Source organism: Chrysoperla carnea, chromosome 4 (assembly GCF_905475395.1).
Source record: "Chrysoperla carnea chromosome 4, inChrCarn1.1, whole genome shotgun sequence".
Classification (NCBI taxonomy): domain Eukaryota; kingdom Metazoa; phylum Arthropoda; class Insecta; order Neuroptera; family Chrysopidae; genus Chrysoperla; species Chrysoperla carnea.
Window position 1 is genome coordinate 43229853 of NC_058340.1, and position 15875 is coordinate 43245727.

The following is a 15875-nucleotide window of genomic DNA, read 5'->3' on the forward strand; positions in this document are numbered from 1 at the left end:
TATCGAATTTGAAAAGGCACTTAATAAGGATTCACCCTGAAGTGGCTGTAAATGCTTTTAAAGCAGATAGGAAGAGATTTGATTTAATTTTTGGCATCTGAATCCTTAAATAATTTTTGGCCCTTGTACTATAAACTAGATGTTCCTCTAGGAGGAAGTAAAAATTACCAAATTCGACTACAGATAGGCAAATAAAAAAGTAAAAAGTAAAGTCATAGCGAGTCCTTTTAAAGCTCCCAAAAATTAATTATTATTTTTGTATTTTGTAATTATCTATTTTATTCATTAAAATTAAATTATTTCAATCAATATCATAATTTTCATTAAAAAATTTACCAATATTACATAATTTTCAGAGTATAATAAGATAATTCGAGCCCAGGAGTAAGAAAATTAAAAACTGATATTGGATGAAATTCCTGTTACTAGAAATTAAAAATATCTTAAAAATGATCAAACATAAACCACGCAAGAAAATTGGAAACCACTGCTTTGTTTCTCAAAATCACAATATAAAATTAATAAATAGCGTCATGTAGGGCTACTTAGACCAAGTGATGTTATTTTACCGAAATATCGGAAAGAAAATTAAAGATCTTATTGGCCGACAACGGTAGTGGATAAAACCTGAAACATTTTCGTAGTTACATTCCATTATTTAAAAAAAAAAAACTTTTTTCTTTGATTTTAAAAATTTGTTTGCTTTAGAAAAATCGTAATCAAGTTCAAAGTAACCTCATCTATTCATTAAGAACAGTGTTAGTAGCATAAACCCTAAGGTAAGGCAATAGGAGAATTTTGTAAAACTGTTACAAAATTTTTGATTAGACCAAATTTTTAAAAATAGAGAGAAAACCCTTTCATTGCAAGTACACTGGCCGCTTATAAGTACCTAGACATGGTAGTAATTGGAGAATAAATTATTTTGCTGGTGTTAGGCAAGAGGAGAATTCGATTTTTTGGGCGATAAATTTTGATGACGAATGCTGGTAGAACACGACAGTGCATGATACAAAATGTCAGTACATTTTTTTAAAATCTACCTTAACTTACGAGGTATTTTAGTTTGAAAACTAAAATTTGGTTATGATTGGTTAAATGTGAAATAAGTGTTTTATTGATTTTATGTTTGAATAAATTTTTTGGTGTAAATGTAGTCTGGGTTGTGTAGTTGTAGGTCTTTGTTTGAATCAGTTTTCATGTCTTGTATAAGATATAACTTTTCCTTCTTTATGTTTTTGATCCTTGATAAGAATGAATTTTTTTGTGAAATTAATGTTGTAATTCGTGTCTCCTAAATGGTGCGTAATTCCTAACTTTTTTCCAGCTTCCGATACGTCGAAAAATATAATCAGTGTTCTAACAGAATTTATGATTTCATAAACCGTTATTGTCCCCAATTTAAAATTGTAAATAATGCAACAAACGTTTTTGTTTTTGCACCACAAACAGAAAAAGATGCTGAGTCCTGTCCTATAAAAACGAATTTTCTTTTTAATCAACATTGTTTAATTTCAATTGTTTTATGTTTTTTAAATTTTACAATCAACATAAATTTGTTCTTAGTAACAATTATTGTTTTTGTTTTCTAGCTTTGATTCCTTCAAGAATTCAAGATGCAGCAAAGAACAATGAAGAGAAAACAGTTTTCGAATCAGAATTACAATTTAAATGTTGGAAATGTTCCAAAGTGTTTTTTCGTTTACATAATTTGAGAAGACATGTCCGTTCTAGGAAATGCATCCAATATGTTAAACAAGAACCTAATTTGAATTATAATATCAACCAAAGTATTTTATAAACACGCTTTAATTTATATAGTCAAATATTAATTAATCAAAAACAAATTTTGTCAAAGTACAACCATATAATTAGAATAAAATTAGTTAGGTTATGTTATTTATTATACATTGATTCTACAGCTACGTTAACATAAGTTAGAGAAAGACACCAAATATACTGAAACGTATAGTCATTAAAGGATAGGGATATATTTATAAAAAACATATTTCAACAGAATTGAATTTAGTTACATTTTGTGTAATGTCATATATTTATTTTATTAAAGTAAATAAAATGAAAAAAGTTGTGATTTAATAGTTTTAATTTTGAATTTCATTAAAATTTTGTTAATTTTTCTAAATAAATTAATTACGTTTTCTTGTTTTTTCAAGTTTCATAAACTATGAATACTATTTAAAAAGTTTTTATTGTGAAATGTATGAAGTTGTTCAATATAGGTAAGTTGTTAAACTTTTTTTTAAATAAAATTACTAACTTCAAAAGTATTATGATAATTTGAAAATTACATATATTTTGAAATCAATATTATTTTTGTTTTAATTGAAACTAATCATTTAGTTGCAGTCGTTTTATATAAAAGATAAATTGAATGCTATTATAGATTGTCTTCAAATCTGTGCTTTTAGTTGAAACTTTCAAGTAAAAGTTATTATGATAATGGTCAGTATATAATAACATGTCCACTATAATATTAATCGATTCACTTTATCATAACTTTCTTAACTGTAGTAATGTTAGCTTTTAAACATGGATATTTTAACAAATTTATTCTCAAGTGTTCTTAATTTTGTTGGGTAAATTTTGTTCCCCATACGTCGATTAATAAATGTAAAATAAATCATTTAAATTGATGTGATAAATTAGGACAATAAGACAGTGGTTCTTAAAAACAATTTGAGGGCGTAATCGAATTTTATAATTAACTTAAGCCAAATTCCTAATGCATAATTGGTAAATAAATTAATTTGCATTGCCGGTGATAGAATGTATGAATTGCATAAAGCCAAGCTATTCGAAAAAGCTTTTGTAGGCTCAGATAAGTTAGATCGACATTGAGATGGCTGGGTCATACACTTCAAAAAGTCAAAATGGCATAACTAGAACAGCTCTCGATTATAAACCACAAGGTTCTAGAAAAAATCGTCCCCTCGCAAACACCTACAAGAGAAGTTTAGTGAGGAAATAAAAATATTAGCATTACATGTGATGTCCGACCAACCTTACTATTTATATAAAGTAGATACTGGAGTATGTTTAGGGGTAAATAAACGAGTAATTTTTGCAGATAAAATGTAGTATACAATAAATTTTTACTGTATATTGTGAGACTATTTCGATCTCCACTTTCAATTTAAAAGTATGAGCGGGAATATTTTTGTTATTTTTATATTTATCTGAATATAGACACAATGAACAGATTCTATAACAAGGGAGATGCAAGAGTAGAGAAGGAGTGGTTTGAAAGTAAAGTTAAATATTTTGATGATGATTAACGAATTTCATAAAGGAAATCATATCCCTTGGGATAGTGTAATAGTGTCCAGTTGTTACCTAACTATATCTCATTTTGAAAATAGATGACCATCATATGCTTCATCTTACTCATTCTCGCTATGTGATGGGTTGGCGACTCAAACTCCTTCTTTTAAATAAACTTTGTACAGAGTGGTCCCATAATAACGATTCTTTTTAGACTGTATCTTTTCAACACGACGGTAAAGGCTCTGTTATAGGACAATAAGTTCTGGTAACGTGACGCACAAACAGGTTATTGACATGACAACCATACTCTTCGAAAGTATTTATTATGAGCTGGTATGTTGATAAGACTCCGAGAAAAGACGTCAGAGCCTGAAAAAAAGCAAACAATTTTAACTTTTGGGATACACAACTTGCTCAATAGTTACGTGAGAATAAATGTTATTGCAAACTTTTTGTTTCATGTCTAAAGACCAGTTCCAAGATATGAACTTCGTCGGAATCGAAATAATAGACGAGGGTACAAGACGCAAATGTAAGGGATACTTCTTTGCCATTTGGCAACTGAACTGATTATATTCAAACTTTACGGTTTGTTTAAATTTTTGTTAAATCGAATATTAGGTTAGGTTAGGTTATATTTACTGTCCACGAATACCACACTTAAGCTATAGAGCCCATTGTGATACTATATATGTGTTTCACCACCTTTTCCGCGGATAATTTCATTGTCAGCTCCTCAATTTCAGAGGCTGAGTGCACCCCCTTCATGCATAAACCATGCACTACACCAGCCCATCACAACTATTAATTACCCGCTACCCTGAGCATACCGCGGGCGGAATTGGTTATGCCTTAACCAACTGAGCTCCAGGGCGACAAATCGAATATTACTATATGCAGAAAAAAGCAACGGGTTAATCTAGGACATCCTGTACATATTGTAGTTTGTTGTAGTATGGAAACTAGGGACCAATGATGTAACTATTACTAACTTCCATATCCCTTGACTGATGGACATATCTCGTGTATGTTTAAAGATAGAAAATAGTGTCTCAGGTGACATCGTTTATATAGTGTTGTATTTTATGATGGATTTTGTCCATTCTAAAGTATCAACACGGATAAATTGATTGAAACTTAAAAATTTTGAGATTATATTCACTATTTGGTCTGTGGGATTAACTTAATTGAGTGATATTAATTGCACTGTTTCTACAAACCAACAAGATAAGCTGTTGAGTAAATTTCGAAATAATCAGATTATAATGCTAAAATTTTTATACAATGCATATATGTATATGTAATATGCAAGGTATACTAAGTTCAGTCCCAAGTTTGTAACGCTTAAAAATATTGATTCTATGAACAAAATTTTGGTATAGGTGTTTATAAAATCACCTAATTAGTCCATTTTCGGTTGTCTGTCCGTCGGTCTGTCAACACGATAACTCAAAAACGAAAAGAGATATCAAGTTGAATTTTTATAGCGTGCTGAGGACATAAAAAGTGAGGTCAAGTTCGTAAATGAGCAACATAGGTCAATTGTAATAATAATTAAATGTAAAAAATTTTCCCTATAAAAAAATAAACAACTTTTGTTTGAAACATTTTTTCGTAAACATTACTGTTTACTCGTGAGAGCGCAAATTTGATGAAAATTTTATAGTATGTTTTATATGGGTATATCAGTTATATGTGTAATGTGACAGAGTAATAAACACTGTCTACCTATACATGATATTTCAACAATTAACTCAGTCAATTGTTGGTTTTCACTTGCTTCTTATAAAATTAACTTTGTCTATTAACCATATTATCAGTAAATACATCTCAAAATGATTCTTCTTTGAACTATAATAAAGAAATTTAAAGAGGCATCTCTTGATAGACACAATGTGAGTTACAATTAGAGGTAAATTATAATTAGGAGAGTGGAAGTAGTAATAGACCGTGGGACAGGAAGGGTGCTTTATTAAATGATAAATACATATTTGAAACTTCGTGAGTGACTTTCTTTTGGTGAGTCTACCAAACTTCTCTACGACATTTTTCGAAAGTATTGCGTTTTGAAATGAGAATGATAACGTCATACTTTAGCTGCCAGTCTGAAAAGAACGCAGCAGAGAATTTTTCGGTCAGTATGACCACTTGATAACATTAATAATTATTTAAAAATTCAGCAAAACCATATGTGTGTATTCAAAAACAAAAATAAAAAGTATGGCATGTTCGAGGTGATAGACAAGCTCGTCGGTGCAGTATTTTTGCCGGACAAAATATTTTATTGTTTAATAACTAATAAAGTTATCAAGTGGTCATAAGGTCCGATAAATTCTTTGCTGCGTTTTTTCAGACCGATAGCTTAAAAATGACGTTATCATGCTCAGTTGAAAACGCAGCTCTTTGGAAAAAAACTGTTGAGAGAAGTTTCGTAGACTCTTCAAAATGTATAGAAACTTTACTTAGATGTAATGGAGAGTGTTCTTAGCTATGTTTCAAGTGCGAGCTTAGGTTTTCGTACCCGTAAACTTAAAAATTGGCGATAAATAATTACTATGGAAATGAATAGTCAAATAAACCTGGTTCAATTCATTTCAAAAAGTGAAATGGTAAAATAATTAGGTAATTTAAAACAATATTTCAAAAGAACAAAGTCAACTCAAATATTTCAATTTCAATTAAAATATTTCCAAAAATTTGTCCCAAAAAATGATAGCTTTCTTAGTATCCTTTTCATCTCATCTGATGTCCTTAACCATCACTTTGATATTGATTTAAGAAGGAGTGGATAAGTTTAAAGTGTTTATCTACGCGTCTGTGTGTTTCTCAGTGGCATCGTAGCTCCTAAACGATCGAACCGACTCGATAGAAAACATTTTGTAGCAAAGTTTCCAAAAATCGGTTAACAAGGAATAAATCACATTTTTCGGGGGTTTTTTAAATTTTGTAAATTTCACTTGTTAATAATATACAAAAAGGGTTTTTAATGTAAATACAATAATTATCAAAATGATGATTTTATTTATCATTTTGTAAAATCGATTCAAATAATATTAAAAGTCTTGTAAGGATATTTGATCTTGATTACATAATTACACAAAACCAGTTTGTTTTTTGGTTAAAAAAAAAATTAAAGTTATTTAAAAATCGATTGGCAATATTTTTTTTATTTTTTTTTTGAGTTGATAATAATCAAAACAATATCCGTTTTAAATAAAAATATTGTGTTTTTTGTTTCAAATATTTTGTTTTTAATTTTATTGAAAAAATTCACAGGTGAACAGGAAATCATAACTATATGAAACTTTATTACCATTCTATTGTTTTATTTTATTTTATTTTTTCCAGTTTTCGATAGTATTTTACACAAATCAATAAATAATTAATGAATATTCAGAAGCATTTACACACAAAAATTAAGATTCCGTATTCTAACTAAAGTATTACAATATATTATTATTGTTGTAGTCACATTGTAATTTCAGCCATATTGTAATCCGGCTACCCACGATCTAACAAAAACCACTAAAAGGTTTTTGGACCTTTTTTGGATTATATGTTACTATTTGCCTAGCTGAATGTTACTAAACGTATATATTGGGTGACCCATTTTAATCTATGCATCTGAATGTCTCGCCAGAGGCACCATCTATTAAAAAATGACCTCAACAAAAATTGTAAGTTTGATGGGCGACATCATGTCTGACATCAGATTGAAATTGATTGTTCTTCGGGTTTTTTCAAACGGTTAGAGATAAAAGAACACTTTAAATTAGAAAGTTGATCCTCATAAAAAATTAACAATTTGTTTAAATCATTATTTCGAAAAATGTTAAAATAATGTCATTGCATTTAATCGAAATAAAATACGCTTAAAGTTTATCGATAATTGTAGGTCAAAGTCATGGACACAGATGAATGTCTTCTATTGCCATAGACAACTTTTGGCTGAAGCATTTCCCGTAGTTAGTGTAGTTTTTTTCGATTAAATGCAATAATGACATATTTTTATGTCGGATTTTATGCGAAAGCTGACGATTTTCGAAAAAATAGTTAAGATGATAAATGTTAGTTTTTTGAGAAGATCAACTTTTAATTTGTAAGTGTTATTCTATCTCTTACAGTTTAGGATCTAAATTGGCTATTAAAAAACGCGAAGAACTAGTTCAAATCTGATGTTAGAACATGATTTCTCCCATCAATCTCTACAATTTTTGTTGAGGTTATTTTTTTATAAGTGGTGCCTCGGGCGAGATATTCAGATGCATAGATTAAAATAGCTCAGTTAGGCTCGAGTGCTCGAACTTTTTTCATAAAAAATCTAGAATGTTTTTCCTGAAATTATCTTTTAGTAGGTATGCGTTTATAGGCAACGGAGATTCAGATCAATTTCCTCGTATTTTAACAACAATTTTAATTCAAAACTAAAATTAACATCACTGTTTTAAAATAGCATTCCTTTTTTTTTTTTTTTTTTAAACTATAAGGAACTAACTGTTCAAATAATATTACAAATTTTATTTATACCAAATCAATGAATTTACCTGTTTGCCGGTAATGTTACTGTTGTATTGTATACTGTATTGTTCGTTAAATAACTTCGGGACCGTACATTATGGAGTACACGCTACACACTTGAAGATTTTTGTTTATTATTTAAATTAAGAGGCATTAAATATTTTTCAAAGAAATAATTTATGTATTAAGTATTTATAATAAAATGCACATATTAATGTAAATTATTATAATAGGATGTTAAAAAATATTAACCATAAAAACAATTGCATTGAAAACAATATTATTATATTGGAAACTGACACCTGATGCTTAAAATTCAAGTTTTAATTCAAGATTTCATTCCATTAAGTGTCACTTTGGATACCAAAGCTAAGCATAAAATAAGCATAAGGTGTGAATATGGGATGATAATCGTTTTGGAGCTATCATACGAAATATCGTCGCTTTGCATGATTTGGTGGGGGATTATATAGCCTGGTAGATGATTTAAATGCACTATTTAAATCATCTGCACTATTTAAATCATATGCCAGGCTATCTTAGCCCCCACCAAATTATGCCAGGCGATGATAACTCGTCTAATAGAATATAAGACTTTAAAATGATGAAAGTTTCAAAGTGCCTCAAGAACATTTTTTGCATGGGAAAAATTGCAAATTAAAATCACCTACCAGGCCATTTTAGACCCCACCAAATCATGCCAGGCGATGATATTTCGTATGATTGAATATTAGACTCTAAAATGGTGTAGGTTTCAAAGTGCCTCAAGCACATTTTTTACATAGAAAAAATTGCAAATTAAAAATTTCATAGGTCACTAACGCCTCCCCAACCTCCTAGCCAGGTTGTCGATTTCACCATCCACACATTCGCAAATTATCAACTTGAATATTTTTAATGTGCCTCAAAAATGTACTCAAAAAATTCACTCAGGTCTTAGACTATATTTAAATAAGTAAATAACTCATGCAATGTAGTGCATTATGGACAAGAGTAACTAACTTCTATATAACCTGTTTTAAGGACGTTCATGCGTCAACAATATTAGTAGAGAAATAAAAAACAATATGATAATGCGATAATTTAAATGATTTTCAATGATTTAAGACAGGAAAAATAACCTGTTATCGAATTAATTTAAATTTTTTTAAAGTTTAAAAAATGACTAAAAGTAAGTTTTAACATGGGACTAAATGAAAAATATAAATCGATATTTTTCAAAAATTATATCGATACCATACTTGAAACTTTTACCAGTTAATAATTATTTAAACTTTTAATAGAATTTTAAAAAAATTTTCTATTTTCTATTAATTTAAAATTCTTTAAAATTTACATACTGTTTCCCTATGAACGCACATAGCAAAACAGGTTGACGCATGAACGTCCTTAATAAGTCTACTTTGGGAAAATATAATTAACAATTCTTAAACATAATCCTACGTTTAGCCGTTTCAGGTGAATGTAACGCCTTAATAGAAAAAGAACTTTCTCACAACATTAGAAAGACTAAAATAGGAACAAAAATTATCATTGCATTATGACTGGCTGGATAGAAATAATACGTAATGTAATATCATTTGTATAAATCTAATAGAACTCAATAAATAATACATAAATTTAGTTATAAAACAATATACATAATATAATTTTCATGTACTGGTCTCTCGTAATTGATCAATCTATTGTAGTAATATTCTATGCAGTTAAATAAGAAGTTAACAGTTATAGTAATTTTAATGGACAATAATATAATTATATATTATGTTCACACAAGATTTAGTTCGATGTCATCATAATTAGATTTTACTTGAATGTTACATTCGTATTGCAAATTACGGTTCCATAAATCTCTACAGTGAGGGAAAATGGATTTATCGTAAATTCCTATGACAATTAGGAATATTTAAGATGTTTAAAACCATTTTTTGAAACTACTCAACAATATGATACAGCTTTTTGTGGAGTTTAGATATATTGGTTGAGCGGCAGGCATGATGAACGCCTGGGCCTGGCGGTGTATCACGAATACTGCAGGAGTTGTCACAGTGGTGAGGAGGAGGAGACAATATCTCATCTTCTCTGTCACTGCCTAGCTCTTGCCATGAGGCGATGGACATATTTGAGCCAGCCTCTCTTTGACGACCTCTCCGACCCAAACTCTCTCGACGTCAAAGCCCTCCTGCTGTTCTTAAACAGCTCCAAATGGTTCATAGAGTAGTGGCCGGGGATGGGCCATTCCTTTTTCGGTATCACAACGAGCCCTATAGTCTGAGTGTATCACACCACAAGGCAGTCACTCTAACCTTACCTAACCTAGTTTACTGATATTTGCATTTTTGGAATTTTATTTATACGTTTAAAAAGATAATAAATTTTTATTTTCGTTTTATTTTACATATGCAAGGTAAAGACGATCTTAAACAAAAAAATCCAGTTTAAAATTGCATAGTCAGTGCTGATTTCTTTATCACATTACACATACAATCATGTGACACATACATGACTGATAATCAAGTATAGTACATATTATAAAATTTCCGCCTAATTTGCGCCCTCACGGGTAAACAATGATGTTTACGAAAAAATGTTTCAAACAAAAGTTGTTTAATTTTTGATAAGGAACATTTTTTTACATTTAAACTTTTGTTCTATCTCTAACGGTTTACAAGATGGGTCCTACGGACCCAAGACCCAATTGACCTATGATGCTCATTTACGAACTCGACCTCACTTTTTACGTCCTGAGTACGTTGTAAAAATTTCAGCTCGATATCTTTTTTCGTTTTTGAGTTATCGTGTCCACAGACTAACGGACGGACGGACGGACGGACAACCGGAAATGGACTAACCTAGCATCATTAATTTTAAGCGTTACAAACTTGGGACTAAACTTAATATACTAAGTTTCATATATACATGGTATAAATATAAGGCTTTTAAAAATATTCGATCAATCATTAAATGAATCCTATTTTTGTTTTTAATTTGAAAAAAAAGAAGTGGTTTTTGTTTTTTCTTTCGGATTTTTTGAAAGAGGTTCTTATGAAAATATTAAAAAATCGAAAAAAATTTGTGGTTTCTAATTTCATTAAAACTCAGTGTCTAGGTAAAGTAATTTTGAACAAAAAATAGGATTGAAGGTAGGAAGGTAGGATAGCAGTTGGTTGGATTGTTTTGCTGAAAATTGCGAAAAACCCGTTTTTGTGAACTTTGATCCCGAGTAATTTTTTTCCAGGTATCGAATTGATGAGGACTTTTTAGATTTCATTTATAATGGTGTTTTAAACGGATAAGTAATAAATTTAACTAAAACAATCAGTCAATAAACTCTTTAATTAATCTTTGGACAATGAACAAATTATAAATTGTTCATACCAAACTTACTATAAGTAGGCTGGTAAAATCATTTTTTTTAACGTAAGCAATAATTTATTGCATAATACAAATAAATTGTACTTCATTGGTTCCACATTATAAGTTCATATTTTTTTCTTCGATAAAGAAATGATATCGGTTCTTTGTTATTGTGCATTATAACGATTTTTTTATATTATTTTGGTGTGATTTTACTACGAATAGAAGAGAAATGTTAAAATTTGAAAAAAGGGAAGGTAATAAATATATGCAATCACGCCTGTGCTAAATCGTGACCATACTATGTAGTTTGTAGTTATAGTTCTAGCCATGGTTTGTTAGTCAAGTCAGTCTATAAACCATATAATATGCCAAGCTAATATTTTGCAGACAACTTAATAGTAGTTATAATAACAATGTGGGAAATATATAGATTATTTTTAACATTTTATACTTCCATTGAATCTTTATTGAATCATTTGATGATTTTGCGATATTGGTCAATTAGCTTCTACAAAAGTGTAAACTGAAACAATTTGAAAAAGAAACAAGATGTATGAATCAGTAGTACTGTCAAGCAAAGCTCTTGGATTTTAAGCACACTTCACGCCATCTGATTCTGATTGTTCTGGATTTGGTGTTGGAAAAATTTCTCAGCTGGTTCTGAATTTGCTTCTTCTTCGGTCAGTTCTTGCTCTGGTCGTATTATTGGTTTGTATATCCTGATCTTTGTATTAGAAGAAATAAACTTGAAACAATTTTAAAACCTTTGTATTTCCCTTTCTCAATTTTCTTCATTACTTTCCAATGAAAATTTCTATTCAAGTCATGGTCAAACAATTAATTTTCTTTATAAAAGCTGCTTCCCTTTTCCGCCCAAGAGAGGAAGTTTGCACTTTATTCGCTATAGACAGAGCTTAAATTTTGAATTCTATAAGCTCTAAATTTTATTCTCCATTGCTTTTCTTCCAGTAGATTACTCTTTGAAAACATGAATTAGAGATCCAGAATGATTATGCAGACAAGTAGTTACTACATGCATAGCGTACGGTTTTACCCTGGCGCAAGTATACCGAATCGATTTTCAACAGCCCTTTCTTTGGTTGCCCGTAATGGTCTCTTTAACTGTTGTTTATTCATTTGTATGGCCCAACAACTTTGGCTTGAACAGGTTTTCTGTACAGGTATAGTGTAATCTGAATGGTAATTGGATCACATACAACTAATTTAGATGATGGAAGTGATTTGATGTAATATGTTTAAAATCTTTAGAAATATGTGATATGCTTGTCTTCTACATTTCTTGACATTGAATTTGGTCTTAAATTTTATAATAAGTATATTTGCATATTGTTGTGATATGTGATGAGTTTATAATATTAATATTTATACGCATACTAGAGTGATACCCACCCGCTTTGCTGGGTTTAAAAGTAAAGATTGATAAAGATTGCTCTTGCTTATCCTCTTTCTATAACATTTGAAATAATGGTAACGATTGTTTTACACAGGTAAAATATATGTATGGTTTTTTATTTTTTTAAATGTATATCATTGAGTATATCAGAGAAGATGGCCGTGAAATATTTTATATTGATTTTTTTTACAGAAATCTGTAATTTATGGTAATGTCAAATGACTACTTTTACAGAAATCTGTAATTCATGGTAATATCAAATTAAATTAATTTTTAATTTTTTTTAATTTTTTTATTAATATATCTTTATAAAGAATATATAAAGATATATAAAAAAAATTTAAAAATTAATTTAATTTGATATTACCATGAATTACAGATTTCTGTAAAAGTAGTCATTTGACATTACCATAAAATAAATTACAATAAAAATATATAAATTATATCTCATGTGTTAATCTAACAAACAAACATGCTTACTTTCGAATTTATAATATATAGAGATGGTTTTTAATTCTTTAATTCTATAAATATCTAAATTGTTTATTAATTATATGTTTTTGGAATATAAATATTGAAAATTTTTTAATGCGTAGTTGAGAGTGAGTTTTTTATTTCGTTTATCTCAAAATTAACCTTCTTTTAAAAAAGTAAAAATTTCATTTAAAATTTTATATCTAGATCTGTTAAATGACCACATTGATAGTGCCGCATTTACCATTTAGACAGTCTAGGCGGCCGCTTAAGGGCCTCCATAAAAAAGAATCTCCACCAAAAACTATCTTTATTTTCGTAATAAAATTATCTTTCTTCTCATATAAATTCGATTGGTAAACAAATCGGCGTAGTTAACTATATTGACTTACCTGTTCATACGCTATGAGCAAATTACACCGATCTTGTTAACCAATCGAAATTGGTATCAGAAGAAAGATAATTTAATTACGAAATTAATGGTATTGATTTGCCTGCAAAAACCGTTCATAGAAAAAATTGATAAATATTAATTTAATTAAAAATAGCCATGAATACTTTTTGATAGACAAGCTATCACAGGCGTTTTTATCAATCAATAAAATTTCATACAAAATATGGTTCATTCGGTTATCAGGGGCGAATATATATGGGCGAAGGGCGACCTTGTACCGTCTCCGTTACTACTATATTGTTAAATCAATATCTTTAAGACTTCTATCTTAGTAATAAATTAATTTTAGCCTATATATATTTGTATATTTTTGATGTATTTTGTGCTAGAGAAACACATACCTAAAGTAATGCCTTGCAATTCTGTAAAACTCGATAAATGTGATAATTTCAAACCCTAATTACATCGCACACCTTTATTTGAGTTTACGTTTGTATCAATATATTAATTATAAAATGATAATTTAATTCAATGAAATACTATGTATGTTTGAACTAACACAAAAGTTTTAAATTATAGATATATACTTAAATTTTAATAATATGTAAATATATTATATGGAATTTCAATGTTTGTCCAATGAGCAATGTCTTTATACTCCGAAACTTTAAGTGAAAATTAAATATACCAGAACTTATTTTTGAATAAATTTTTGGAATTATATTCCTTGTTGCGCGTTTGGCTCATGGGGGCTAGACAGAAAAGTAACCTACACTTACCGATCGAACGACAGTTTTTATAGTTTATGATTTTGAGATATTCGGAGTATTCTCAATGAGGCCATGGTCTTGTGGTTAAGTAGCCCGCTCGTCATGCGGAAGGTCGTCAAATCAAAACCCATCCACGTTAATTGTATTTAAAAAAAATTTTACTTTGTTAAATAACTTCTGATTCTGACCATTGGTAACTTCTGATTACTGTAATATTACGTAGATAGCTTTTTGCATAAAATTTGCAAAACATGATTAAGGTTTAGAATAAAAATTATTTAAGACAATTTTATTACTTTTTTTTTTTCTATTGTGCTTGTTATTCGATAATATTTAATAACGAAATGAATTCCTGCGGGGTGTCTCACGACACTTCTAGTTCTTTTTTATTAGTATATTCCTACCATAATGCCCCTGATTTTCAAAGTTTCAAATCAGTTCCAGTGATTAAAAGGTGAATCGTAAAGCTTATGAAATTGAAAATTGAGGATATACCATAGCCCATGGCCATTTTTAATGGAAATTGAGGTTTTTAATTTACGTATTTTTCCATGAATGCTTTTGATTGCTTGCCATGTAAAGTAAAAAGACACTTGTTGACAACCTTATATGTAAAACAACAGAAAGTTTGGAAGTGTCAAAAAGCTTGAATATATTTTGTTTGTTAATAAGTGCCCCACCAAATTCTCCACACTTTTTATCTTTTTGATACTTTTTAATATTTTTATTTCATACTGTATTTTCAACAACTTTTAATATACTACAGGCAAAAAACAGAAAAACTACAAACTGCCCTGAATAGGGAATATTCATGTATTTTTTATATTTTTAATTCATTGTTTACACAGTTGTTACAAAGTAAAAAATATAAATACTGCTTAAAAATGCTGTATTTAAATACATTATAATTTTGAGATATTTAAACGCAGTTTTTTGGCGCTCTCTGTCGATGGCGTATAAGTACGTGATCTGTCAATTGGTGGCAGTTCAATGTATAATTTACACTTAAAATAAATGAATTATCAACACAGAATTTACACTCGTTATTATAAAGTTTTCTAATAAAAAGCCGTAGAATAGTATAATTTAATGAAATACCATATCAAATGTAAGTAATTAATATCATACACTATGTCAACAAATTTGACAAGCGCGTACTATGATGTCACGTCCATATAAAAATTTGAATTTCCGTTTTAGAAATTTTTAAATGCTCTCACTGAATTTGTACTTTTATTAATTAATTTTAAGTAATTAAAAAGATATTAATTGAACCAAATTTAAATATCATGAATATTCCCTATTCATTATGGCCCTACGGTTTAACTACTGAAATGCAAAAAGTTTACAAAAAAGGTATTACAAAATTTTCAACGGATTTAGCGTCTCGATAGATATGCAATTATTAAATTATAATTTATTAATAGTGTAATTATTGTATATAATAATAATAATAATGATAATATTAAAAACTATTAAACACGAATGAATATAATAAAATATTAATATTTATTTGAATCAATATGAAGAACAACGATGCAAGTGAAATCATTTAAACACAAATAAAAGTATAAATATGTAAATTATTTTGTCTGTAGGTCTTACTTTTAATATTTATTATTTTCTTCAATTGAATGAACGAATATTTCAATTCAAATTA

At 28.9% G+C, this 15875-nt stretch overlaps 1 protein-coding gene across 1 annotated transcript in view; it reads left to right on the forward strand.

Moving 5' to 3' along the window:
• Positions 1–2161: 2161 nt before the first annotated feature.
• Positions 2162–15875, forward strand: part of LOC123298005 (protein N-terminal asparagine amidohydrolase) — a 118351-nt gene continuing 104637 nt past the window's right edge. Inside the window, exon 1 of the mRNA XM_044879857.1 lies at positions 2162–2240. The gene's annotated coding sequence lies outside the window, so the exon portion shown is untranslated. The remainder of the gene's footprint in view (positions 2241–15875) is intronic.